This window comes from Mytilus californianus, unplaced genomic scaffold (assembly GCF_021869535.1).
Source record: "Mytilus californianus isolate M0D057914Y unplaced genomic scaffold, xbMytCali1.0.p SCAF_45, whole genome shotgun sequence".
NCBI lineage: Eukaryota > Metazoa > Mollusca > Bivalvia > Mytilida > Mytilidae > Mytilus > Mytilus californianus.
The window spans coordinates 577,193-604,902 of record NW_026262696.1 but is presented as its reverse complement, the minus strand read 5'-3'; the positions used below and the strand labels follow the sequence as shown (position 1 = coordinate 604,902).

The 27,710-nt window shown below is 32.8% G+C and overlaps 1 long non-coding RNA gene across 1 annotated transcript; it reads left to right on the top strand.

Moving 5' to 3' along the window:
* Positions 1–14,839: 14,839 nt before the first annotated feature.
* Positions 14,840–17,708, top strand: LOC127699974 (uncharacterized). The gene is made up of 2 exons (XR_007981325.1): positions 14,840–14,926; positions 17,377–17,708. It is a non-coding gene; the product is annotated as an uncharacterized LOC127699974 (long non-coding RNA).
* Positions 17,709–27,710: the final 10,002 nt, after the last annotated feature.

The following is a 27,710-nucleotide window of genomic DNA, read 5'->3' as shown; positions in this document are numbered from 1 at the left end:
TAGCTTGTTTTTATTTGTTTGTGATTATTTATGTTACAAATTAGAGTGTTACCCATCCGGAACACCTGAGATCACCCCCAGTTTTTGGTGGGGTTCGTGTTGCTCATTCTTTGGTTTTCTATGTTGTGTTTTGTGTACTGTTGTTTGATTGTTTGTCTTTTTCTTTTTTAGCCATGACGTTGTCAGTTTTTTTTTTCGACTTGTGAGTTTGAATAGCCCTTTGGTATCCTTCCCCTCTCTTTAACTTTTTTTCCGCTTTGATTCTCTATATTTCAATTTCAAGAATTTAGACGAAAAGACCACTTTATTCATGCGTTTGTTAGAATTAAGTCAATGAGACAGCAATCTAACGACAAAAACAGCCAAGAGTCTTCTATAAAGTAATATTCTACCTTCAACATCAGACAGCTGAACATACAATATATCATGCGCTCAAACTCCAGAATGCGAGAACAAAGGATGCTAATTCTGCTTCGGCTCGAACTATTTGTATAATGATTCATATTTCAGAAGTGAGAAGATCTGAATAGATCATTCCTTTCTTGCAGATCTCTTAGGTAACTAAGTTTCTTTTCATCTGACCTTAATTTTATTTTCATGGTTCATTGTTCAATGATAAGCGTTTGTGGTTCGATTTGTTTCTCATTTACTATAAGCAAAAGATCAGATGATTTTTTTTATTTAATGATTGTAAGGTGTACATGTCCGTCTAGCAGTTTTCATCTGATCTTGACTTTTTTTCATGGTTCATGAGACCATGTTATGTTTATGTGATATATATTAAAGTTACAGCTTTATCTTAAAGAGTTTCAATCATGATCATAAAGCAGTATTCTCTATACGTATGTACATTTAAACCTAAGACTATTCTATAGCAATGTTTTAAGGTCTTTTGGTTATATAGCTCTTCAACTGTTTTGGTTCTTGTACATCCTTGGCATCCTTGGCATCTTTGAGCGTTCCTGATGAAGGTAAATCCCGAAAATCGCTTCGGACGCATGAAATTTATAACGTGTTGTTTTCATTTTTTACAGCACTGGGTCGATACCTCTGCTGTTGGACTATCAGTCCCCGGGGATATTATCAGCTCAGTAGGCAGTACTTATATACTAACATGATTTATAACAAACCGTTCTTAAATTGTCCGTTTATAATTTTTTTGGTGTCTTCCTCCTATTCCCACTTTTTAAAAATCACTATTCCTTCTATTCCCACATGCAAATAACAATAGATGTTTTGATAAATAATTTGTTTTTATAACAATCAAGGTTAATTAAAAATCACCCAAGATTTACCTGTATTTTTTAAAAGGAAACATATTTCTTACACTGTTTAAGTATATTATTTAAAAAAAAAACTAAAATTGATGCAAGCAATAATTATTATATAAATTTATCCAGTCAGTTCTAGTGATTTTCTAGAATATATTAAAATATCACCAGGAATGAAGTATTTTTATTCCTTAATCAGGTGGAGTAATGTCTGATATGAATTACATAAGGATTTGGAATATGTGGATGTTGGGCTACATTTTAATTTTCACTGTTTATTTGTAAAAGGTTTTTTTCTTCTTCAAAGAATTACCTTATAATAAAGAATAAGTCAGATAAACAGAAGTAATATACGATTAAAAAATCATTGAATTTGTAAACCTCAAATTTTTTCATCTGAACACATAAATTAATGATAGATAATATAAAAACAAACTTTCCCATCTTGCAAGATTTCCATGTACATAAAACGCAAAACGAACCTACCGGTTTTACCCATTCTTGCTAACAGACGACAACATAGTTTGGTGTGTAATAATCTTCAGAACTCAAAAGAATCTAACTCATTAGCAGTAGCAGATATCATAAACTAGTGTGGTAAATATACATTTTACTCCTGTCCAAGGGTATTTTTCAAAATTTCAATGAGGAAGTCACAACAGTACAGTTTGGTGATGCAGCCTTTCACCTATTTACGTTCAACAGATTAATAAAAATGCAGCCTCATAATTTGTGTTATGAAAGAAATAAAATAATTAACTATATTTGTTTCCATTTCTTTCATATTTATTTAAATTAGAAACACAGAATTCATATACATACAAAAATAACCTATTACCTATCATAAAAAACACTAGTCAATTAAAAGTTGATTGAACAATGTTTATACAGTATAATCCTTTGTTTGTACAAGTTTTCCTCCTATTCCCACATGAAATTTTAACTTTTCTTACCAGATTTATAAAAAGTGGGAATAGGAGGAATGAACCATTTTTTTAATTATGAAGAATTCCGAACTAGGGTTTCAATTCCCTCAGGAAAAGTTGACCTTAGATGGATTTCGCTATTGTTTTTATGTCTTTTTGGTTATAAATATCTTCAATTGTTTCGGTTCTTATGCATCCTTGGCTTTCAGATATTCGGCTTTTAGCGTTCCTGATGAAGGTAAATTTAGAAAATCGCTTCGGACACATGCAATTTATAACGTTTTGTTTTCATTTTTTTCTATAGCTTATTATGTAAATAAATAACTCAACTACAAACTTAAGTTTGCTGACTAGCTTGTATCTTTTCTGAGCTGCCGCTTTTATTACAATATACAGCAATAACGACATAACATATATACAAAGTACTATTTGCTATCATCTCTCAAAATTTCAATATCCAAAAAACACAAAATACTGTTTCGTGGTCGATCAGGAAAAATCTAATTCGAAAACCTGCGTCCTTTTGTCATTGCCAAGCGAAACTAAAGTGTAGGATCTCACTTAAAAAATGTAAATACATAAGGAATGCTGAATATTGCTAACAATTTGAATACAAAGAGTTTAGTCCTAAGACTACGGCTATAAAACAAATTTAAAATTGCCAAATTGAACATTCTTCATGCTGATGAAAAATTTAATGTACACAGTACGAAAGCAAGATTTGAAGTAATAATCATTTAACTACCTATTTACCACTATAATTTTTGGCGCAAAAAATGCATATTACGCCTCGATCGGAAATACTTTACCGAGAAGACAATAAATTCCCGTTTTACTGCGTGTCGCGGGAATTATCTAGTCGATACATTTTAGTGTGTGAGCGCTTGTATAAATAATATGCCGTATTTATTTATGTTGAAAGATGCAAGTGACGTTTTTTTTACCATATCCGATTACTTTATCCTGTTTGCGAGACTCAATTCTGAATTCTTAGACACATTTTCTTTGAATTTCAGAACAGTATATGTTCCTTTTTATGTTGTAATGTTACACTACTGTCTCAGGTTAGGGTGAAGGTTGGCGCCTGTTAAAACGTTTAAACCCGCTGCATTGTTATGCACCTGTCCTAAGTCAGGAGCCTGTTATTCAGTGGTTGTCGTTTGTTGGTGTGGTTCATAGGTGTTTCTCGTTTTTTATATAGATTAGTCTACACCGTTGGTTTTCCTGTTTGAATTGTTTTACACTAGTCATTTTGGGGCCCTTTATAGCTTGCTGTTCGGTGTTAGCCAAGGCTCCGTGTTGAAGTCCGTACTTTGACCTATAATTGTTAACTTTTTATACATTGTGACTTGGATGGAGAGTTGTCTCATTGGCACTCATACCACATCTTCTTATTAATATAGATCTCACAGCTGTGTTAGCAGTCAGGATTCTACTTTGCCAACATTATCTCATCATTACGCTATCTATTTTTTTCAATCATGGAAGCCATTATAGGGATAACACGCCGTCAATTTAGCTCATGAAAACCGATAAATTTATTTACATAGGATCATTACGATCCTTACATGGCAATTGTATTTTAAAAGACAAATGTATCTACTAGCTACGAAGCGTCATTTAAGGGAAAAAAATATTCTGATCCCCAATTTGACGAAAAAAAAAAATTATTCTGGTCAAGCAAATGACAAAAAAAAATATTCTGAATTCCGATTTTGCCCATACCTTATAGTATTAAATATTGAAAAAAAAATAATTTGTTTGATAGCGTTGGAAAACTAAATAAAATTTATCGCGATAATTTTTTCTGACTCAGACAAAAACCCATACCCCCCCCCCCTCCTTGAAGTTAAATGGGTGCTCCCTAATGTAGTTTTAGGCTTTTTGTCAACTTAAAACTATTGTTTGGTCGGTTGTCAGGGGGGATTTTCGAAAATTAACTCTAATTAAATATTTCGCGGAAATATTTCGTGGAAAGACTAAAAATTTTCAGATGTTGAAGACTAAATAACCTAGATAACACACACACATTTTTTTGGAAGTTATGCATAAATAAAAGACCCAAAAGTAAAGACTGACGTCAAGGGCTTTCAGTAAAATTTTAAGGCGGTGTTAGCGAACGGTGTGACGACTTTTCTTCTTTTTTGATACATCTAATGAATAAAATAATAAATATATACCTAAATTTTTACTTGAAAAATCAATAAAATAGATGAAATGCACCTCAATTTGAACATTTGATATAGCATGAAACTTTTTGTTTGTTATTCAAACACACCTTCTCTGTTGTTACGACTGGGGTTGCCCCGATATTCCGACACCCCACTAGTCCGACAAAAGAAGGTACATTACTGCCGTAATAAAAAATCTATTTCATAGAATCGTTGTTGTCGTGGTATTCGAAATACTCTTTCATAAAACCGAAACAGATAATACCATACTACCCATCATATGCATATAAAGCAATCGAGAACCTTGCAAGTTTTGGTTAACTAATACACGGTGTGTTCCATTGGAAAATACAACTCGACTATAAAGAAAATGTAAAGAACAGTCCTCAGTAGTGCAGTCTCTCATCGTTCACGTAATTTATTCTCGGAAAACTGGTATTACCGAAAAAGTATCCTTTTACCATGCGAAGAGAATATTTTTTCAATGAATGATGATTTCTGTTCATCTACACTGTACACGAACTTATAGATCGAAAACTTTCAAAACTGAAAGTTTTCGAGTTGTTAATTTTTATTATAATCGAAAATTAGTGAGTTTAAAAGTTTGTTCAATCAATGTTAATTGGTTCTATATATGAAAACTTTATTGAGGTTGAAACTTCGATAAAACGGATGAAATTTGCTGTCAAAATGAACTTAGTCTAGTATTTATTACACATGAAATATTTTCTACTGGACATTAAACAAAAAAAAATTCAATCATGTACGAATAGCCATAGGAATCTACTTTTAATATCAGCGATTAGATTTGTAATTGCATATTCATAAAACAACAAACTCTTTTTCTGTACATTGTTATTTCCATTGGTGTTTTATTTTTCCTATTTATGGCTTTTCTTTCCGCTTTACAAATAATCGATCACCGGTCAAATTGATTGCACAACACAAGCAAACACGTTGTGCGAAAATAACTCTAGCAACCCACAACACTTATCTGACATTGACACAGGAATGCAATGAGTCGGATATTAAGGTGCATTTTTCATTGTATTTCCGACTTTGTTGCAGCCAGCCTTTGTTCTTACTAATAAATATATTTTGACTTTCAATTTTCGGCTTTGAGCGTTCCTGGTGAATCCAGAAAAGCATTTATAAAGTGTTGTTTTAATTTTATAAATGTCACTTGATAGTCGGCAGCACTGAAATACCAACTTTTAAGCATGTTGTTGTTCTCTTTCGTCTTTTTCTCGTGCAGTAATTATCTTTGCGGCATAATTTTGTTATATTTTTAATATTTGGCACGTTGAATATATGGCATGTCACAATAACTGATGTAGACACAGGCACTTGTCTCCGACATTTTTATCTAAATACATGTTTAACCCCGCCGCATTTTTGCGCCTGTCCCAAGTCAGGAGCCTCTGGCCTTTGTTAGTCTTGTATCATTTTTAATTTTAGTTTCCTGTGTATAATTTGGAGTTTAGTATGACGTCCATTATCACTGAACTAGTATACATATTTGTTTAGGGGCCAGCTGAAGGACGCCTCCGGGTGCGGGAGTTTCTCGCTGCATTGAAGACCCATTGGTGGCCTTCGGCTGTTGTCTGCTCTATGGTCGGGTTGTTGTCTCTTTGACACATTCCCCATTTCCATTCTCAATTTTACATATAGGTAAAATTTTTCAGAGACAAGTGTTTGCGGATTATAGCCTTTTATTTTGACATTACATCATATTTTTGGTGAAAATATTATCAGGTCTTAAATTCCTTGATTTATTTGCATGGTACATATCAAAATAAATTTTCTTTGAATTTGCCTTAGTGCCCTAATTACAAAAGAGATAGCCTTTGCTTCATATCGTTTAATTTTTCTATTAGTTTTTGTCTGCTCTAGTTTGATAAATATGGCATTCTGACATGTTCCTATGACATATACAGTCACTAGAAAAGCACATAGAGATTGGTCCGCTGGGATCAGAAGTGGTTTATTGCATAGCAACATACGGATTTCATACAAAACTCTATAACCATCTGATCTCCCAGTTTGTTAGGTGTTTATAAAAGGATAACATTATTAAATTGGTTACCCAGTTCATTTGTTGTTTTCATTAGGGCCCCGCCCTATAGTGATCAAGTCTGTCCGTCCGTCCGTAACAAATCGTGTCCGCTCTATATCTAGAGAACCGTTATGATTTCAAAGTTTATACTTGACATGTATATTAACCAACACCAGAGGGTGTGTCATAATGTATGTTCAACTTCCTAGGTCAAAGTTCAAGGTCAAAAACTTTGGTTTTATTTGACAACCCCATGTCCTATGGTAAAGATCGTGTCCGCTCTATATCTTGAGAACCGTTATGATTTCAAAGTTTATACTTGATATGTATATAAACCAACACCAGAGGGTGTGTCATAATTTATGTATAACTTCCTAGGTCAAATGTCAAGGTCAAAAACTTTGGTTTCATTTGACAACCCCATGTCCAATGATAAAGATACAAATTTTTTAACACACATTGTTCACAGCGGGGCCCACAGAGATGGCTCCCATCTCAATGATATCTAGTTATTACTATTTACCAATTCGTATATTGTTGTTTTGAACTCGTATAGTCAAACAGATTTCTTACGGAGAACACGTCAAACTTAACAGAGTTCTATTTGTAAGGTATTAGAGCCTTGATTTTTGTTATTCTCTGCTTTGGGAGAGATACACAGTTACGAATCTGCATTCAAGTAATTCGACAAAAACTTTACAAATTATTATCTAGTTTGTGAAATGTTCACTGTGGATATTGTGTGGCTCCAATATGGCCAAATCTGACCTGCCACCTTAGGGATTAGGTTGGCGAATCTGCGTCTATTTTAAAATAGCCTAAGACTTTTTAAAAAGAATCTTAAATTTGCTTAAAAGTGAGGCAAACTGATGTATTTATTTAACGCGACCTAAAGGGGGGGGGGGGGGGGGGGGGGGGGGGTATTCTACTGGGGTCCCGTATTGTGATGCGTTAACATACACTGTACATTTTACAAGATATTGTCAATAATGGTAGTAGTATCTGTTTCCTTCAATATTCGCATTATGAAATTGACCTTCAGCATCACACGCTTTTTTAAGAGACACTGACGCCAGTTTACTCCAAAATAAAAAAAAATCTATACATTAGTGTTATGCACAGTCAGTTTGTCTCAACAATTTTCTTGACTTAACCAATGAATGGTAGACAAACCAAGCGTTAGTCCAGGAGAAGGGAAATCATTCGACAAAGACACATGCGGGACAAGAAAGACACACAGTGTCTTAGATACATAATTTATTAGTTGTTATTGGCTTTGAACTAGCTGTCAGTAACTGCTAGTACTCTCAGATCTGTACTTTGTGTTTTTGTTGATGTGAGGGATGTATAAATACCCTGCCACGTCCGGTCTGTGTTTTTGTTAGATATTTTTCTGCTTTGTATCAATCTGATGAGTTAGCTCTTTTCAACCGATTTTTATAGTTTGTTCTTATGTTGTACTGTTACACCACTCTCCCAGGTTTGGGAGAGGGTTGGCGCCTTCAAACATGTTTTACCCCGCCACATTCTTTATGTGCCTGTTCCAAGTCAGGAGCCTGTAGTTCAGTGGTTGTCGTTGGTTCATATCTGTCATATTTGTTTTTCGTAAATTCATTGGTTATAAATTAGGCCGTTAGTTTTCTCAATTGAATTGTTTCATATTTTTCATGTCGGGGCTTTTTATAGCCGACTATACGGTATGGGTTTTTCTTATTGTTGAAAGTCGTACGGTTGCCTTTAATTGCTTACATCCACTTCATTTGAACTTTGGTGGATAGTTGTCTCATTGGCAAGTATACTACATCTCCTAATTTTTATTTAACACAAGAACAAACAATAGACACTTAAAACTAGTTAAACCAATGGATATATATTGACCTCCATTAGATTTTGTTTTGTTATGATTGTTTTTCACCAAAATATAAAAATGAAAAAAAAACAAAAAACCATTGTAATACATACAGCCATGCATTAAGACTAATGACCCTTGGTTGTGGAGGCTCCGTTTACATGTTTTCAATAAAAAAAATATACTCTGAATTTACGACAAATTACCCTATTTCTCCTATTTTTTTGTCTTTCAGGAAAAAATACAACATTTTTTGCTACGGATCCCGGAACAATTTGTGCATAAAACTATATTGATGTTGTCAGAAAGCTTTGGATTCAACTGTTTCGGGGCATGATGGGATTCTTGTATGACAGCCAATCAAATTCAATAAAGGAATAGTCCCAGTTTGCAATGGTCCAAGTTTATTATGGTCAGAGATGTCTCTTGCTCGAAATAATCCGCACCAAGAATATCTTATGTCTCCGTTTTTTTGCAGTAGAAAACGGGAATACCATGGCATCGACCATTCATCATTTGTGGGGGGCATAGTTTTTTCTAAAGTAATTTTTTTTGCCAATAAAAATACAAAGCAAAAAAGGTTTTTAAATAGTTAGCAGAAGCAAACGTTTATTTAAAATCATTTCAAGAAAATAATATTTTTTTGACACTATTTATTCAACAGGTACACAGCTTTCAAATTAAGCATTTTTTTGAGGCTTTGTAAATTTATGAATCAAATATTTTTTTTTTCAAATCAAACACTTAAGAAAAAACATGACCTTTCACAAAAGATAAATGGTCGGTGCCTTAAAGTATGTACATGTTCGGGTGAATTGAAATCTACAACCCAAAAAGGCTCTTATTGATACCAAATGCTCACAGTCAAAGTTGTATTATTTCCCATTTTCGAAATGCACAACATAGATTTCTCTCTTAAATTTAATCGGGAGTTAAACTGAGTAACAACACATATTTAAAAAAAAGACTAATTTGATTTTATTGTAGTCATGACGAAAACGCCCGTTTTTTGGTTCGTCAATGATATCTGTACATACTATAAATGAATGTTTCGTTGGTGTAGACTAATGGGACTAAGCTACCTGCATGTCTCATATAAGTGAATGATAAACACTGTAACGGTTGCCCATTTTACTGAAATTGCGCGACAGTGTATATCATTGCGTTCAAGTATTGTTCAATATTTCTGTTGCCAGCTCTGTAGGTGGCCTGCAATCGTACAATCCGCGATTGTAAGCGTCTGTATTTCAGCCTCCGGGGAAGATGATTGTCACCGCTGTCAGAAGCCTTTATCTGGATAACCAATATGTGTTCTTCTTTCTTCACCTTTTTTATGATATACCAAATATTTGGGTGTTTCCTCCCTACGGTTGTATTCCATCTATGGTTAAAACATGAAAAGAAGAATAAAAACGAATGTTTACCCGTTGTGTTAATGTATATACAATGTACATGAATTCACGGCACCGGGTATCCCGATATAGTGGACTCCGGTCGTAAGATAGATGCAGTTTTCATATTACTACATATTGGACGTTTAACAAGTATAGACAATTACCATTTGTCTTGTGCTCAGTGAATTCACGCGTAATACGTTTGTCGTGTGTTCAGTGAATTCGCGCGTAATACGTTTTCTTATACGGTTTGGATAGAACTTTTTAGTAACAAAACTCGTCCGTTCACACACGTGTTTATACGTTTCTAAAACGTAAATTTATTGCCTAATACGTTTTCTTACGCGTATTAGTTTTTTAAAACACAGTCCAGGAGGTCAACACTTTTAAGGATATTCGCTGGTCATCTTAATGACTTTTGTCAGATGTTTGGAAATCTCTGGTTTTATCCACCCAAGTGCCATTAAACATTTTGCCCGCTAACCTTTACAAATATTTTAAAAAGCCATTTTTTTTAAATCTTATAACTCTTTGTTATTACTTCATTTCAGCTTTTGAAAGAAATTAGGTACATATACCAATGTTAAATATTTTAACAATCTAGATAGAGTCGTTTCCCGCAAAATTTTCAATGGCTTATATCTCAAAAACAAGTGCTCTCACGCTGACCTACATGTATCTGTTTTTCCACCTTTTCCTTTTATTTATGAACTAACAATTTATAACAGTAATTTAGAAAGCCTGTTATTTTGAAACTGAACAGCGAACATTATTAACATTGTAAGAGGTAGCACTTTCATCGTCTTAACTTAATATGCAGATTAGTTCGGTCAATAATTGACCATTCAAATTCCGTGATGATTTTGCAAAGGAAAGAACCTTTGTGAGCACGAGGGAAACCGACGATCTAGTAAAAAGAAGGTAAATCAAGAGACAAAAACAAAACCGGGGAGTAGAACAGCACGGAATGACAATTGACACACAAACGCCGAAATATAAAGACAAATAAAATACCCGGACCTGTAAAACAAAAAGGGGAACGTTGATAAGGACTTAGCAGTTGCAATAAGCATGTGTATTAATTCCAAGGCACTGAGATAAATAACCCGCATGAGAACAATAATCGGATTCTAAACGGACAACCTAAAATGTTATCGAGAACGGATTTGGTCTTTTAGAAAAAATTTACCAATACACTTATGTACCCCCAGTTTTTGCTGGGGTTCGTGTTGCTTAGTCTTTAGTTTTCTATGTTGTGTCTTGTGTACTATTAATTGTCTGTTGGTCTTTTATTTTTTTAGCCATGGCTTTGTCAGTTTATTTTCGAGTTATGAGTTGCTGTCCCTCTGGTATCTTTCGCCCCTCTTTTATGACATATGCATTGTCGGAAAAATGAGGTATCGGAATAATGGGATGCCGGAGTAATGGACTATCGGAATAATGGGATGTCGGAATAATAGTTGTCGGACTAACGAAATGTCACCGATTTGATGAATTAATTCGTCCAGAATAGTATAGACTAAAGTATTTTTCTGACTGTCTGTCAATGAATGAATGTATGAGTAAATGATAGTTAATATTGTAAACACAATGTATAGTATATAGTAAAGAATACTAGCTTTATTCTTTTGATAAATTGATACGGGGACACAACCTTACCACATCTTCTTATTTCTACATCATTACATTATCAGTACTAGTTTAGTAAACAGACAAACATCATAATGTTATAAAAAATTTATGTAAGTGCATGCTATTTTTATTCCATTCAAACTTAGTTCGAAGATGAGTGCAGTAAGATATACTTATGGCATTCGCAAAATAGGGTTGTATCTATACCCTGCCACGTGCAATCTGTTTTTGTTAGATGTGTTTCTGCTTTGTATCGATCTGATGAGTTAAGCCCTTTTCAACTGAATGTTATAGTTTGTTCACATGTTGTGCTGGAACACCACTGTCCCAGGTTGGAGGAGAGTTCAGCCCTCACAGACATGTTTAACCCCGCCATACTCTTTATGTGCCTGTCCAAAATCAGGAATCTGTAGTTCAGTGGTTGTCGTTGGTTAAAGACTGTCATATTTGTTTTGCATAAATTGTTTTGTTATAAGTTAGGCCGTTAGTTTTCTCAACTGAATTATTTGATATTTTTCATGTCGGGGCCTTTTGTAGCCGACTAAACTTTTTTTTCTCATTGTTGAAGGCAGTACGGTTGCCTATAATTGCTTACATCCACTTCATTAGAACTTTGGTGGATAGTTGTCTCGTTGCATGGCAATCATAACACATCTCCTTGTTTTTATATATATGTTTTACTCCCTATTTCGAAAAGTTCCCGTTTGCAATAAATCTTAACACGACAAGTTTGTTTTACAATAACATATATATTCAATTTCTTTCTACGGAACCGCCTCCCTGGTCTCGTTTTAGCTTGTTCACCTCGAGTGCGAGAGGTCGTTGGTTCGAACCCCGGCCGGGTCAAACTACAGACTTTAAAATTGGTATTTGTTGCGTCTCTACTTAGCATGCGGCATTAAGGAGTAAGAGCAAAGACTAGTCAGCTCGGAGTCAGAATAATGTTTCCGGGTAAGGTGACATGTCTTCCTGCGGATTGTTACCTTGTGAACAAGCACGTTGAAAATCCGACTCAGCGTGTCAGTCTAGTACAAAGCAGGGTTCATATTCATATTACATTAACATGCTCTCGTCCTGAATTTGCATATTAATTTGGCGCTGGACGTTTAGCAGCCATCCATCATCATCATCCTCCTACAGAAAATGTTCAGATCCTTGTTGACATTGCTTTTCATAAATTGGTGGTTTCAAAACAAAACAAAACCGCGTCCTATATAAGGACAACACCGGTTCCTGGTGTAGTAAACAACATTGACAAAACCGGTTCCTTCCATTTTGACATGACCCATTTCTTTCGTTTTATGCATAGAAATACACATACTGAGGTACTCAAAGTTACTAGTCTTGAAATCTCCATGTTTATAGGGGCCTGTTTATCAAAGCTGTCTTAGGATTAGGACATGTCCGAAGACCATCTTAGGACATGTATTTGTCCCAAGTTGTTTTAGCAAACGTGTCGCAATTTAGGATTTTTCCTAGAAAGTGTCCTAAGTTAAGGACATCTAATTAAATTGTTGTAAGATGGTCCTTACTTTAGGATATATTTTATGATACTTAATTTGTATCCAAAACTCCTTTTTAGCACTATTGGCTGCAATATTAGAAATTTGAATGAACAGTGAAGATTTCTGCTTTCAGAAAAGCCTGATGTTCGGCATTCGTAAAGTTATGATTCTTTTGTTTATTCATATTCACTCTTGTATATTTTGGCAGTACTAAAATAGTTTAACCACTCTGTATTTATATGAAAGATGCACGAAGATTTGCCTTTGAACTCTGTTATGAATGAAACTATGAGACTTTGAATTCAGCTCACTCATTATTTTTACCGTTGTAAATATTTACACTTAAATTGGTCAATGTTTATAGAAAACGTAGTTATAATTTTTGTTTTGTGTTGTTACGTAAAATATTGAACGAACAATTATTATATATATTTTTTACCATAATTATAATAATACTGTTAATAGTGTTTTTATCTCATTATTAAAATATCATTATTCTATTCACTGGTTAAATGTTATGCATTTTTATCTTAATATAAAGTTTATTTTTTTTATTAACACTTAGGATATCGGTTAGGAAATCCTAGGTAAGATAATCATAAGAGAGTTTCGATGTGCATGCTCCGTCATGTCCTAGGACATTCCTAAGTCCATCCTTAATAATGTACTAAGACATATCCTAGGACAGTCCTAAGTCCATCCTAAATAATGTCCCAAGACATATCCTAGGACTAGGATAGTCCTAAGTCTATCCTAAATAATGTTCCAAGACATATCCTAGGACAGTCCTAAGTCCATCCTAAATAATGTCCCAAGACATATCCTAGGACAGTCCTAAGTTCATCCTTAATAATGTTCCAAGAAATACCCTAGGACAGTCCTAAGTCCATCCTAAATAATGTCCCAAGACATATCCTAGGACAGTCCTAAGTCCATCCTTAATAATGTTCCAAGAAATACCCTAGGACAGTCCTAAGTCCATCCTAAATAATGTCCTAAGACATATCCTAGGACAGTCCTAAGTCCATCCTAAAAAAATGTCCCAAGACATATCCTAGGACAGTCCTAAGTCCATCCTAAATAATGTCCCAATACATATCTTAGGACAGTCCTAAGTCCATCCTAAATAATGTCCCAAGACATATCCAAGGACAGTCTTAAGTCCATCCTAAATAATGTCCTAAGACATATCCTGGGACACCTTCGATAAACAAGCCATCTTTTAATTAAATACGTGACTGACGAATTTATGTTGAAAAAAACTTTCAAATGTAAGTTATGTAAATTAAGAAATAATTGATTTAAATTGATAAAAAAAAAACTAAAAACGAATACCTAATTGGTTGATTGATGCTTGGTTTACGCCACTTCAGCACAAAAAGCGGCGATTTAAAATTCAAAACTATATTTAGAAATGAAACTTAACAAAGATGTAATCAACACGCAAAATTAATATCGGTCAATATCGGTTTCCTTTAAACATATTTTTTTTGCAAAAGTAATATCGGTCAATATCGGTTTACTTTAAAGATAGTTTATTAGCAAAAGTAATATTGGTCAATATTGGTTTCCTTTAAACATATTTTATTTGTAGAAGTAATATCAGTCAATATCGGTTTCCTTTAAACATATTTTTTTTTAAAAAAGTAATATCGGTCAATATCGGTTTCCTTTGAACATATTTTATTTGCAAAAATAGCAAAAGGGATTGGACACAAGTCGTACTAACAACATTAGTGATGTCCTCTCCCTGTATATCGGTGGTTACAAGTACATGTATAATTTGAATATGTATATCAATTTAAATATTTTTATTAGAAATAAAGATCTTCGAAAGGGTTATGCAAGGCTCCGAAGGTCATCTGTTCTACGAAATAATATCTGATTGTGCCATATGCATAACGAGTAATCACCTGTCATTTAATGTGTTTTGCTTAGATACCCGTATGTTGTAAGGGGGGAAGAACCATCTGTTAAACGATTACATGCATTATCATTTATCTTTATGGGTTAATTATTTCTGGAAGGTATAACAGTTAAAGTATAAATATTGAAATAAATTCTAGTCTTGCATTCCATTTCTTTTACGATTTTGAATATTTCACAACACAAAAACATGCAGGTAAGTTTTATATTATTTATTTCAAATTTATTTCAAAAGTTATTTCAAAACTCGACACTGCGTGCTTACATGCAAATGTTTGTTAATAGCCTTAGAGGGTTTGTATGGGCCGATTTACAGAATAGAGAAAATTTGGCAAAACAAAATAGCGAATTAGGGAAAAAATGGACAAAAAAATAAAGCAGATGACAATCAATCATATATTATATTTATTTCAAAGAGAGCCTGACAGTAATAACAATCGATGTTCAATTTGTACAAATGTACACGCCAGAGATTTGTTAGGACATTCTGAATTTCTAACAACTAAAACAATGGTTAAGTAAATACGAAACGTCCGAAAAGTTTAATTAAAATTGAGAAGAATTTGAAAAAGAGTCTACAATTAAGATTAGTATGAAAGGTCCCGAGTAGACATTTACACAATACGTATATATGTCCCAGTTATTATCCTTATACGAGATAGTATTCGAATATTCCAGCAGTCAGTGGTTTTAAAGCATTTATTGGTTCAGTTAACTAATTAGTATACAAGTGTTGTTTTTCACTTGCTTAATTAACATTTTTATCCAATTCCAAAACATTGACTTTTTTAAGAAAATAAGAAAATAGAATATGTTTACCTCTATTGTCAACTGCCATTACAAATATTTTTTAATAAGTAATTGCATAAACTATACACGTTTATAATGTGTGGTTCTTGTTAGTATTTAGCTAATTTTAGCCATTGAATCTTTAGAATCGTTAATCTATGTGTTTGATTGATTGGTTGGTGTTTGATAAATGTCCAGTAGCGCCGTATGTTTGCGTTTCAGCAGTTATATTTTGATAGTTATTCGTATGCTAGAATATAAACTAAATGTCTCTGAAAAGGGTTCTAAATGGGGTTGCATTGTAGGATTGAGTAAATTTCTTTAAAAAAAAAATGTGAAATGTTTGCATGTACATTTTGAAGATTGACTTTTAAGGATTTTCCTTTGAAACTCTTTAACAGTTCGAATTTGAATTGTAAAATGATATTCATAATCAGAAATCCCTGATTTCTTTGATTTTTTTTAAACATTGTGTTCTTGTTTTTGTATAAATATATCTATTCATTTACTATTTAACGGGGAAAATTTCCACATTTATTCGTCAATTAAAAGATGTTGAGTATATGACGTTGAAACAGCAACCCATCAACGCAAAAACACAACATATATCTAACTTTATGTTGATCAAACATGAATGATTCTGTCATAAATAAGTAGATTCAAATTCCTCTTGAACTAATCTAATACCATATATTTTGAAAAATTTCCTCCTAAAATATTTACTAAAATTCATAAAAAAGGCAAGCGTTATCAGCGTTCTTTGGTGCTATTTCAATATTGTGGCGTTTTTTAATCGTGTAAACAAATTTAAAAGATTTCCCAAAACTGTAATGTTGATACATTTTGGCAATTGTGAGTAATTTTAGTTAAAATGAATAACCATGATATTCTTAATCAAAACTAAAATTGGAAGTTATGTAATCTGTTGTCTATAGGCCTTATCGCTATTTGGGGATCTGCGACACTTGAACAATTGGCGTCATACAACAATAACTTTTCCTTTGTGGCGTCAGACATTTTCTCTTGTAACGTCAAAATTTTACGGGAACTTCTGTGATAAGTAGCGATAAGGTGTATTAGATCGCATTATTTGATGTCTGTTAGAATGTCTTATAAGGCAATTTTTTTACAAAAACATATAATTTGCAACATTGTCAGCAAAAACAATCTAAAGTGCTGAATAACATACTGATTCATATGAGTAAAATTATTGTAAATTCAGTTTTTGTATGATGCTTTATTTAGACTCTTCAATATTCAATTCAATTAGGTTTGAACACTTTAGGTTTGAGACCGTGCGACTGATATCAATTCATGGGAAATAAGCTCTACCTCTATTTGACCCTCAAATTGTAAAGTATCTTCTACTGACACAAATGTGCTTATTTTCTAAAATTCTAAACTACATTCCTCTAATTTTCCAAATTATTTTTAAACACTACTATAATTGCAAATAGCATACAGAGAACGAAGTTGTATTTCTTATTTCAAAAATCGTCCATTTTCTTGTGATGTATAATATTGTTAAACAATATACTGAACAATCAAATATGGACCTGAACATTAAAACTGACTTATGGTTGTCGTTCAACTTGGTTCTTGTGTCATATTAGTTTTCCGTAAAATGTTTTGTTTTTAATTAGACAGTTAGTTTTTCTCGATTGAAATGTGTCATATTTTTTATGTCGGGGCCTTTTATATCCGACTATACGGTATGGGTTTTTCTCATTGCCGAAGGCCGTGCGGTTGCCTATAATTGCTAACATCCACATCATTTGAAATTTGGTGACTTGTTGTCCCATTGGCAATCGTACCACATTTTCTTTATACTTATATTATTTATGCATCTCATTACAGACTAAAGCACTTGTATTAGTCCTGGTTATAGCCATTGCAATGGTGTCAACAGTGAGAGCCGGTGAATGTAAGATGATTTGCAACGATGAGGTTAGAATCTGCAAGTTGGAGTTTTGTTTAAGCCACAGCGACAAATCTTGTAAAAAGAAGTGCAATAAGATGAAGAAGGACTGCATGGCGCTGTGCAAATATGATTTTAAACGTAATGTTCATGCACCTTATGAGGTCGAAGAAGATCTTGACGATGAAGATAACGATGAATAGACTGTTCATCAAAACATTCGTTAATACATTTTATGTTTATCGTATGTAATAAATCATTCTGTAAATCATAGCTTTCTTTTATTTGTTTGTTGTTAAAAAATGAAAACAACACGTTATAAATTTCATGCGTCCGACGCGCTTTTCTGGCTTTACCTTCACCAGGAACGCTCAAGGCAAATATTTGAAAGCCAAGGATGTATAAGAACCGTAATGTTGAAGAGCTTTAGTTTTGTTAAATATTAGAGTGTTCGTGCTTTTTTGAAAAAAAGTTGTTATAAATTTCGATGAAAATACAACTTACGTGCATATATTGTTACAGATATTTGACATAAATTTTGGATATAGATGACGTTACAATTATTCCTTCGATTTTATGTTTATCACGTTTTATATTATTGTAATAGAAAAATGCAATTTATTTTATTTCATGCAGTATATTGGTTAATGTATGTAAGATCTACTGTGTAAAATATTTTATATAAAATTATTGTTTAACTGTTCTATACTTTGAGAGGTGTAGGATGTTTCAAATGTGTCAGATAAGTACTCTAATAAACTATTGAACTTATCTGTTCAATAAAACTTCGGCTGAGGCCAGACTGACCTCCGGTTGTATGTCTGGCAGAGTTTAACATAAGGTCTTAGAAGTTAGACAGCGGTCAACCTGCGTCAGCAACTTTATTTATAACTCATAAAGCATAAATTCTTGTGTTTGTTGCAATCAGTTAAGGGTTACTAGGACATTCAGAAATTAGTATATAAACTGATCAAGCCGCTATAATATTAATAGCGAGTTTCTTGATATTCTAGGTAATAAGAAGTTGGTTGATATTTGCGTAATGTAACATGGGTCTGATTACTGTTCTTTTCCCTCAGACTCTCAACAGACGAACTACATCTGTGAGAGCTGGTTCTGATTTTTACATGTTCGGGGGACACTAGCTTAGAACAATGCCTTTGGTGGTGTATGGCATTGCTGCCGATGTAAAAGCAGGCCGGGCGTTGTTGCCGATATAGAGGCAGGCCGGGATCGACTGACACCTAGAATATCAAGAAACTCGCTATTAATATTATAGCGGCTTGATCAGTTTATATACTAATTTCTGAATGTCCTAGTAACCCTTAACTTAAAATAAATTGCATTTTTCTATTACAATAATATAAAACGTGATAAACATAAAACCGAAGGAATAATTGTAACGTCATCTATATCCAAAATGTATGTCAAATATCTGTCACAATATAAGAGTACTTATCTGACACATTTGAAACATCCTACACCTCAAAGTATAGAACAGTTAAACAATAATTTTATATAAAATATTTTACACAGTAGATCTTACATACATTAACCAATAAACTGCATGAAATAAAATACATTTAGTTTGATATAAATACATTTGTACACGGAAGATGCTAGGTAAACGTCAATGAGACTGCAACCTAACGACAAAAACAGTCAAAAGACCTCCAGAGGGTAAAATACGACTTTCAACAACAGGCAGGTGTATAAACAATATGTCATTGGCTCAAACGTCTAAATGGGCCAAATTTATGAATATGATTATTTTGAGGTCCGTTTTAATCATACAGCTCCAAACATTTTTATATATTTTTTCAATTCCTGGATTTCAAATGTTTCGGTTCGATCGTTCCTGATTAAGGAAGAGATATAATTTTTTTATAAAAAAAAACGCGCTTCGGACGCACACAATGCATTAAGTGTTATTTTCATTTAACCGGCTTTTCTTTTTCTCCTTTCTTGTTCTTTACATTTGCTACATGTAGTAACAGTATGTAAAATTGTACATTTAGGACCAACATGTTGGCATCAATTTTGAAGGAATTTCCATTCATGAATTTTGATCCTCTATTTGGATTTGAAACGTTATCCTATATTCTTAAATGGAAAGCCAAAATAAAAAAAAAGATACTATCTTTCAGTGGAATTTTATTTTGATCCAAGTCCAGAAGTATGTGCTTAATTTATTCTAATCTTTTCAAAAAGTTACTTTAGATATACATCAGATGTATATATGCATTTATGATGTATTTGGACACTAGTCTATATGGACATGTATCTATAAAAACTAAGTTGACGTCAAGACGATTTTGTATATAACAGGGTTGTTTGTCTTCTATATCATTGATTAGTTCCTACATTTCGAATTTTTACTTACATACATGACGGATGCCACATGTGGAGCAGGATCTGTTACGCTTTCGGAATACTCTGATATTACCATGTGAGTTCATGTTGCTCAGTCTTTATGCTTTTTTGATGTGTTTTGTAGACTGTTGTTTGTTTTCTTTTCGTTTTTCGTTTTTTGCAATGTCGTTGTCAGTTCCGTCTTCGTCTTTTTGATTTTTATTATTCCCTTGATATATTTCGCTTCTCTTTCTTTTATACTTCCAATGTTCTTAACTATAAAAAAAAATATCTGATTTATCATATCAGCACTAATTTTCCGTCTGTTGATTGACTGATAACCTTTATAAATATAACCAATGGAAAGCAAAGATTTGCCGTTAGGTTGTTGCATCTAAATGACAAATGTGCGACCAAGACAATAATTTCTACAATTATAAACTATAACATTAAACGGTGCCAATTGAACTGTATCAGATGCACATTTCGAAATAAAATTCTTTTCAGTGAAGCTCGAGGCCAAACTATTCGTAAAAACCAAACCCTATACAATAGTTGAAGACCTATAATTTAACCGAAACGGATCAAAAGTATAGCAAAACGAGAGCAATGAGTAGCAGTTATGCTTGAAGAAGATACATTTCTATGAATATTAGTTACCAGGTGCGATCCAAGACAAACTTTAACAATCTGACATGGATGTAGGACGACCGTAATAAAAGAACATAAAAAGTTCTACGTACATTTGTAGTTTATTTACGTGAAAGATGTTTATCTATTCGATGGCCGAAATGGGATTGTAAAGCCTGTAATTCAGTAATTTTCCTTTGTTGCTGTATATAATATTTGTTTTTTTGTTTGCTTATTGTTTTGTACATAATTCAGACCGTTAGTTATCTCTATTGAATTGTTCAACATTTGTCTTTTCGAGGCCTTTTTCAATGTATAGCTTGCTATGCGATTTGCTCATTGTTGAAGGTCGTATGGTGACCTATAGTTGCTAGCTTCTACGTCATTTTAGTCTCTGGTGGAAAGTTGTCTCATTGGTAATCCTACCACTTTGTCTTATATATAGATATTCTATATTTTGTAGGTATTATTAGAAAGCGTTATCTTTCACAACCTTGTCAAAGGTCATAGTTAAGTATCAAGAAACAAGTAAATGTATTGAAATATTATAAACAAATCAAAGACGTTTCAGATTTGTCGTTCAAATCTTTCATTTTGGCTTTATAGGCCAAAAGTTAAAGATTATGATCATTCTGGTTTTGTTAAATCATTGCTGAAGATTTTTCGAGGGATTAATGTCTTTTCTCTGTGATTTTAAGATTTGAAGATTTAACAAGACTTTTGTTTTGATCAGGACACAAATCCTTACACTCACTCGACAAACCTCACAGAAAAGAAGCAGGAATTTAATTACAGTTCTTCTTTTAAAAGTTACAATTTCGTGGCGGTCAGTTTTTTGTTGGTGGAGGAAGCCAGAGTGCCCGGAGAGAACCACTGACATTCGGTAGGAAAACTGACAATCATCCTAGTCAATTAAGATTAAAGTCGAGCACGCCTGCCACGTGCGGTAATCAAACTCACAACCTCAGTGTTGACAGACTAGTGCTATAGTAGTTCGACTACTTAGACCACTAGGGGTCCCCTACAATGCATTAAGAAGCTTTCAAAACTGAGCAACACCAACCCCACGATACGAATACGAGTTTGCTATAAAAGCTTTCAGTAACTGAAAGTATTTTTCACACGGCATTTGCAGAATATGTCAATGAGACTAGTTTTGTTTGACATAATCCTGTGTTTTTGTTTTCAATAGAATTCATATAATAACGTAAAATGTCTATCCTGAACCGATTGTATTGTATTTGACTAATCAAAAGTTAAAAAATCATTTAGTTAAACAACACATGTTTCTGCGCAAGATCAACGTCCGAACATGGTGTCATTTTTGCTTTGTATTCTTTTGGGGAAGGGTTCGTGGGGGATGGATACTTTTAGAAATAATTAACGGTACCGTTGATCTATGATAGTCTCTGTACATTTCTTAGACTTACATTATTGTTCAAAAATAAACGTTTTGTTTTTGTGGTTTGGTTAACGTCTCATCGATGTGTATCCGCTGTCTTCTTTTTTCGAATATGATTTATCATGATTTGTCAAATTAAGTTAAGAAAAACAACGTACATCCAAATTTATTTATTACTTTGCACTTTAACAGAAACTTCTAAATCATGTTAAACAATGATATTATACTACTATATAGTTTCTAATAGAATGAGTCATTCTCATCCTCAAATTTATTTTCCAATGTACGTTTTACATCATCGTCGACTGAGTTATCAAATGGAAATGACGTTTCACCATCCTCAAAACTACTTTCCCAGGTACGTTTACTTTTGCAGTATGATTTGCATTCTTTAAACTTGGTTTTACATTTGTTTAGACAAGGTTTGTCTTTTTCACTGCTGCAATGACATTGACACTTCCGGCTTCCTTTCTAACAAATCTCTAAACCTTTCTAGTCATCATCGCGGGCAGATACCAGTACGAGCACCATAACAATAATCAATGCAATATATTTGATCTGAAAAAAAAGATAAAAATATTGTTCCTATAATATCGTTGGTACAAGTTTGTATGACAGCTCACTGAGTTTGTTTTGTGATGAAGGTGTAAGAAGTATTTTAAAGGCCACTGAAAGCTCTCCCGCTACAGCTATTTATAGTCACTCAATAACCCTATTTGAGGAGCAATATATTTTATATGTAAAAGAAAAGTCTTTAATATACGAGTTTTTAAGAATTTTTAGCAGCTCAATGACTTTGTTAACAATACTTTGTAAAGAGGGCTTTTAAAGCACGTATGTTAACCAGACTAGTACATTTTCCCATTTTTTTCTGAATTACGGTGCCCTCCGCAAATTAGTATTTGTCTCTTTTAATGCATTACTGTTGATTTATTATTATTCGGGAAACTCTACTTTTAATGCATTACTGTTGATTTATTATTATTCGGGAGACTCTACTTTTAACGCATTACTGTTGATTCATTATTATTCGGGAGACTCTATTTATACATATGGTAAAGGTGAACCACGCATTTAACATGTTTAAATGTTTAAAGAAATACAGATTTCTTAAAGGAGGTAAACTTTATAAAAACTAAGAAACAAAATATCCATGTAAATGATTTTTTTCTCGAATGTACGAAAATTGGTACAAAAATAAACGAATCTACAGTACTTAAGGTGGTACCTAACACTACAGGGAGATAACTCTATAAAAATCAGCTAAACGTTGTAATTACGTTGTATTGTTAAGGAAATATTAAGCTTCTCAATGATCAAAATTAGTGTTTGTCAAACTGCTATATAACCAATGAAATTTTTCTGATAAAGTGGTTGGTTCAAATTTTTTGAAATTTTTATATTTTTGTCAAAGGGTCAAAGTAAACATTTTTTCAAAATTTTATGAAAATTAAACGAGCCAAATTAATATTAGTCAAGGTGTTGGGTACCACCTTAACAAAAGAGCTTATTTCTGTAATTCCTTTAGCTATCTGTGTTGAAATATTAATTTTGTTTTACCTACTCACTACGATGGTATCGCTGAGTCCGAGCCCGGTCAATTCTTAATTCTAAAAATATTGCATTTTTTAAATCATACATTTTGTTCTCAGTAAATATCGATTTCATAATTCCTTTGAACTAAAAGAAAGGTTCCGATCCCTGACGCATGGTTTTTCCAAGAAGGCCTTGGTTGTATTGTTTAAGCCCACTTTTTGTTGCTGCACAATGTTTATGTTTTTAAATTTCAAAATTTTTGGAATAATGCAGTTCCTGTTGTAGGTTATTTCACAAACATATTAGGTTATACGCGGAATTCGGTATAGGATAGCTGTATATATTAAAGCAGATTTGTAGGACCTATTAATCATACTTTTGTTAAAGTGCAAAGTAAAAAAACAGCACCATAAAAATTGACTTTATTAGGTATGAGTATGATAGTCTTAATGACACTTAAGAGTCATACACAAACAAAGGAAATTCTTTGCAATGTAAAACTATTCTTTTTTTTAATTATTTTTAGGTAGCATAAAAATAGCCTTAAGTTTTTGAACTTGCTATAGTAACTGTTTATACAAAAACAAATTGTGTTACTAACATTAATAAACTAAATTGTTGGTGCATTTATATTGGAATAGGCGTGTTAAGATGTAAAATATTTTCCACGGGAAATGGAAATTTGAAAACAGAACAAACCCGTTGTACGCTGATGTAATTTCTTTTTGAGTATACAATTTCGATTATATTATATGAAAAAGATTTACAAAGTCGCAGAGTGTCCCATATATGTGTTTGCCAGGGACTTTTTTGACAGTAGGTACAGTGATCGTATTTTTCTCTCTCTCACGTGAATTGTTCGGATTGTTTTTCTGTAAGACGTGAATCCGAAGCTTGAAATAAATATATAAGATAAGTAAGTATATGTGATAGAAAGTATAAAATCGATTTGATCGCATGTAATTTAACTTTAAAAAAAAAACGCAAACCGATTCAAATCTCAACCCGACAATATACCTACCGTATATATTGCTTAGTTAACGTGCAATTGTTCTACATATGCAGTTTCTAAATCAATGAATAACTCGTTGTAGAACAGTTTTCTCTGTGAACACTTAATGTATGATCATATAAAATACTTTTATTGCAAAAATTAAAAAATAACATAAAATATATAACGTTAACTTACCTGCATTATTTATTTAAGATTTAAGTTTTACTGTCTATAGCATGAATGAGAATTAGAAATATACTAGTCTTGTATAACATTTTTATACAGTTTTATTTACATTCGATTAGAGCAAAACTTGACCTTGTGGGACAAAATATAATGATGCAATCTTTCCATATATAGAAGTTGTTATAGATAGTTTTATCAGTGTTAACAGAACTGTAAAGATTAGAAGTTACTAAAAAAGAAACACCCATGATCGAAATATGAGCAACACATATGCAAAAAGGAAAAAAAAAAAGAAAGAAAAAAAAAAAGAATAGAGAATAATGTGGTGCTGAAATATAACGAATAGACACAGAATAATGGGCAAAATAAATTAAGAAAATAGAAAAATGGTCCAAAAAAATAAAAGAATAAAGCAATGATGGAACCCCATCCTACAGACCCTCTTTTATATACTATCACTTATTTCTAGATGGTGTAAATATGACTACATTGTTAATGCCGTGCAATTGTTTGAAGTCCAAAACATATTTAAAAGCATGTACACAATTCCAGACAGAGGAAATTATTACAAGAATCGTTATCATTTACTATTTGTAACATTGTCTATGTGTACAGTATACGTACGGACACTGATTTAACGTTTAATTGGGTTGTTCCCCTTTGACACCAATCTTAGTTCACGTGTGTAAACCGCGTGTAAACCCAGCAGTTTGGTTTTAGTTTGAATGAATACAAGTGAATACGTTGCTTCTATAGTTCTTGTCATTTTTGCCATACAGTGCCAGTATGCAGCCCCAAGAATATTACAGTATATAAAATAAGGAGATGTGGTATGATTGCCAGTGAGACAATTATCCACCAGAGACGAAATGACGTAGATGTTAGAAACTATAAGTCGCCGTGTGGCCTTCAATAATGAGCAAAACCCATACCGCATAGCAATTAGAGCTATAAAAGACCCCGATATAAGACGATTCAGATGGGGTTTACAGTATAGAGAGTAATGTGCAAAAATAAAGGAATAGAGAAGACGAGCAAACGAGGGTTTGGTAGGGGTTTACAGATTAGAGAGTAATGGGCAAAACAATCAAGGAATAGACAATATTGGAGTGGAGAGGTATAACAAATAACTGTTGAAAATAAATGATTTAGGTAAATACAGAAATAAAGTAAGTACAAAATAAAGTAAGTACAAAATAAAGAAATCATATAATTACAATAAATTTAAAAGTAAAATGATTGTCATGTGCATTTTTTATAAATGATTTACCGTTTTTTTTTTAAGATAAAGAAAACTACCCCCTCCCCTCCCCCCAAATCCCCAACCCCTAGGCCATCCTCCCAAAAAATTAAATTAGATTACAGTTAAAAAATACATTAAATCAAATCAAATATGTTATTGTCGTATAAACTTTACAGTTTGTGACCAACATTTATTAACACAATAAACATATATAAATACATCAAAATACATAAAATCAAACAATCTGTAAAGAGTCCCCAAGTTACGCCAAAATTGTATATCATAAGGTTCATAACACTTAATAGAGATATATCCTTGCTATGGATAAAGGATGCAGATAAACATTTAAGAGGCAGCAACCCAGCAACACAGCTTTAGAGAACAAATAGTAAAAAGTCAGTATCAAAATTCCACAGATGTGCGTCACTTACTGTGAATATAGTATCAAAACTTAAAACTTAAAATTTCCAACAATAAATATTAATAACTTTTATTGATAATTTTACAAACTTTTGATAAGTTCAAGAAAAAAATTCAACATGCATGCAACACTATCGGCCGTTATCTTACTGACAGTTCCAATCAAGGGTTGACCTATGCTGCATTTCTAAAAATAAAATAGTTTCAAGAAAGAGTTATTTCATTTTATGAGAAAGTGCTCGTGTTTTTAGGTTTGTTTTTTACTACTTTAAATATAATTTCTCTAATGTATAATATTGTTTTTCGTTTTGGAACGTCTACTGGTATGGCAACTTCTTTTACCGAAATACAAATAACAATGATGTACGTTGGCAATACAAAATGCCGTACAATTAAGTTCTCGATCGAACCTCACTGCCAATGTCCAGTGTGCAAAATAAATAACATAATTGATGCATGTCTAACAATACAGCCTTGCAGAGAGCTCACCTATAATTTTAAAGTGGGTATTAAAACATAAGATTTGACTAACTAATGATTGGCAAATGTTCAGAGTTCGCAGCTGGTATGCAATGTCCTATTGCTAGTTGGCAACCTTGTACATTCGTGCCATTTCCCTCACTGTTTATCCACTTTTCAGACCTACTAATTGGTTTTATTCTGATAAAAAAATCCCACTTTTCATTAAAAAGATACAGGCATCTGTGTAGATAAATTAAAAAATTGAAATCGGCCAATTTTAGCTAAGTAAAATGTTTGCTCACGATATAAGCAAAACGCGACAAGATTCATCATGCATGTATATTCTTCCCTTATTATCTGTTCAATTTACAGATATTTATTTTTTCATATTTGTTTTTTTTATTGATTTTACATGCGTGCACAACGATATGAAAAGATGTTACTTTCTGTAATGAAAACAGCGTTGTTTGGCCCTGTTCATAACCTACAGCCATAAATGAAGATTTAATCAGAATTAATTTGAATGATACAGTTATCCTGACCTTTACTCTTAAGGCCATTTATCAACACAATCAAGTAGCAATAATTTATCCCATTTGTATGTATTTACATTTTTCAGTTCTAAGTTGACGCTTTGCAATCAAAAATTGAAATTTTTCAGTCCCAACACATTTCTCACATCTAAGGCCGTTTAGACACCAAACGTCGCGTACTGTAAACCTGTTAACAATTAGTTGCATGTAATGAACACGATTTTCACTTTAAATTTATTTATGATGACATCTGTACATCGGTTTTAACTACCTGTTCACCTGTTCACTACGTGTACACGTAGTTTAAATGTACGTTACATAGAATTGAATTGAAAATGTCTCTGTAATCCTTGTGTCAGTTAGGCGCAGATAAAAAAATATTATCATTGTAAGGTTCTATTTTTTTAAGAACAAATACATTTTCTTTAGGAGGAAAGTGACAAAATTCGTCTAAACCATTGTTTTTTATGTTTATTTGTTCTCGTCCTGAACAATAAAGTAGTGTAAGAATAACC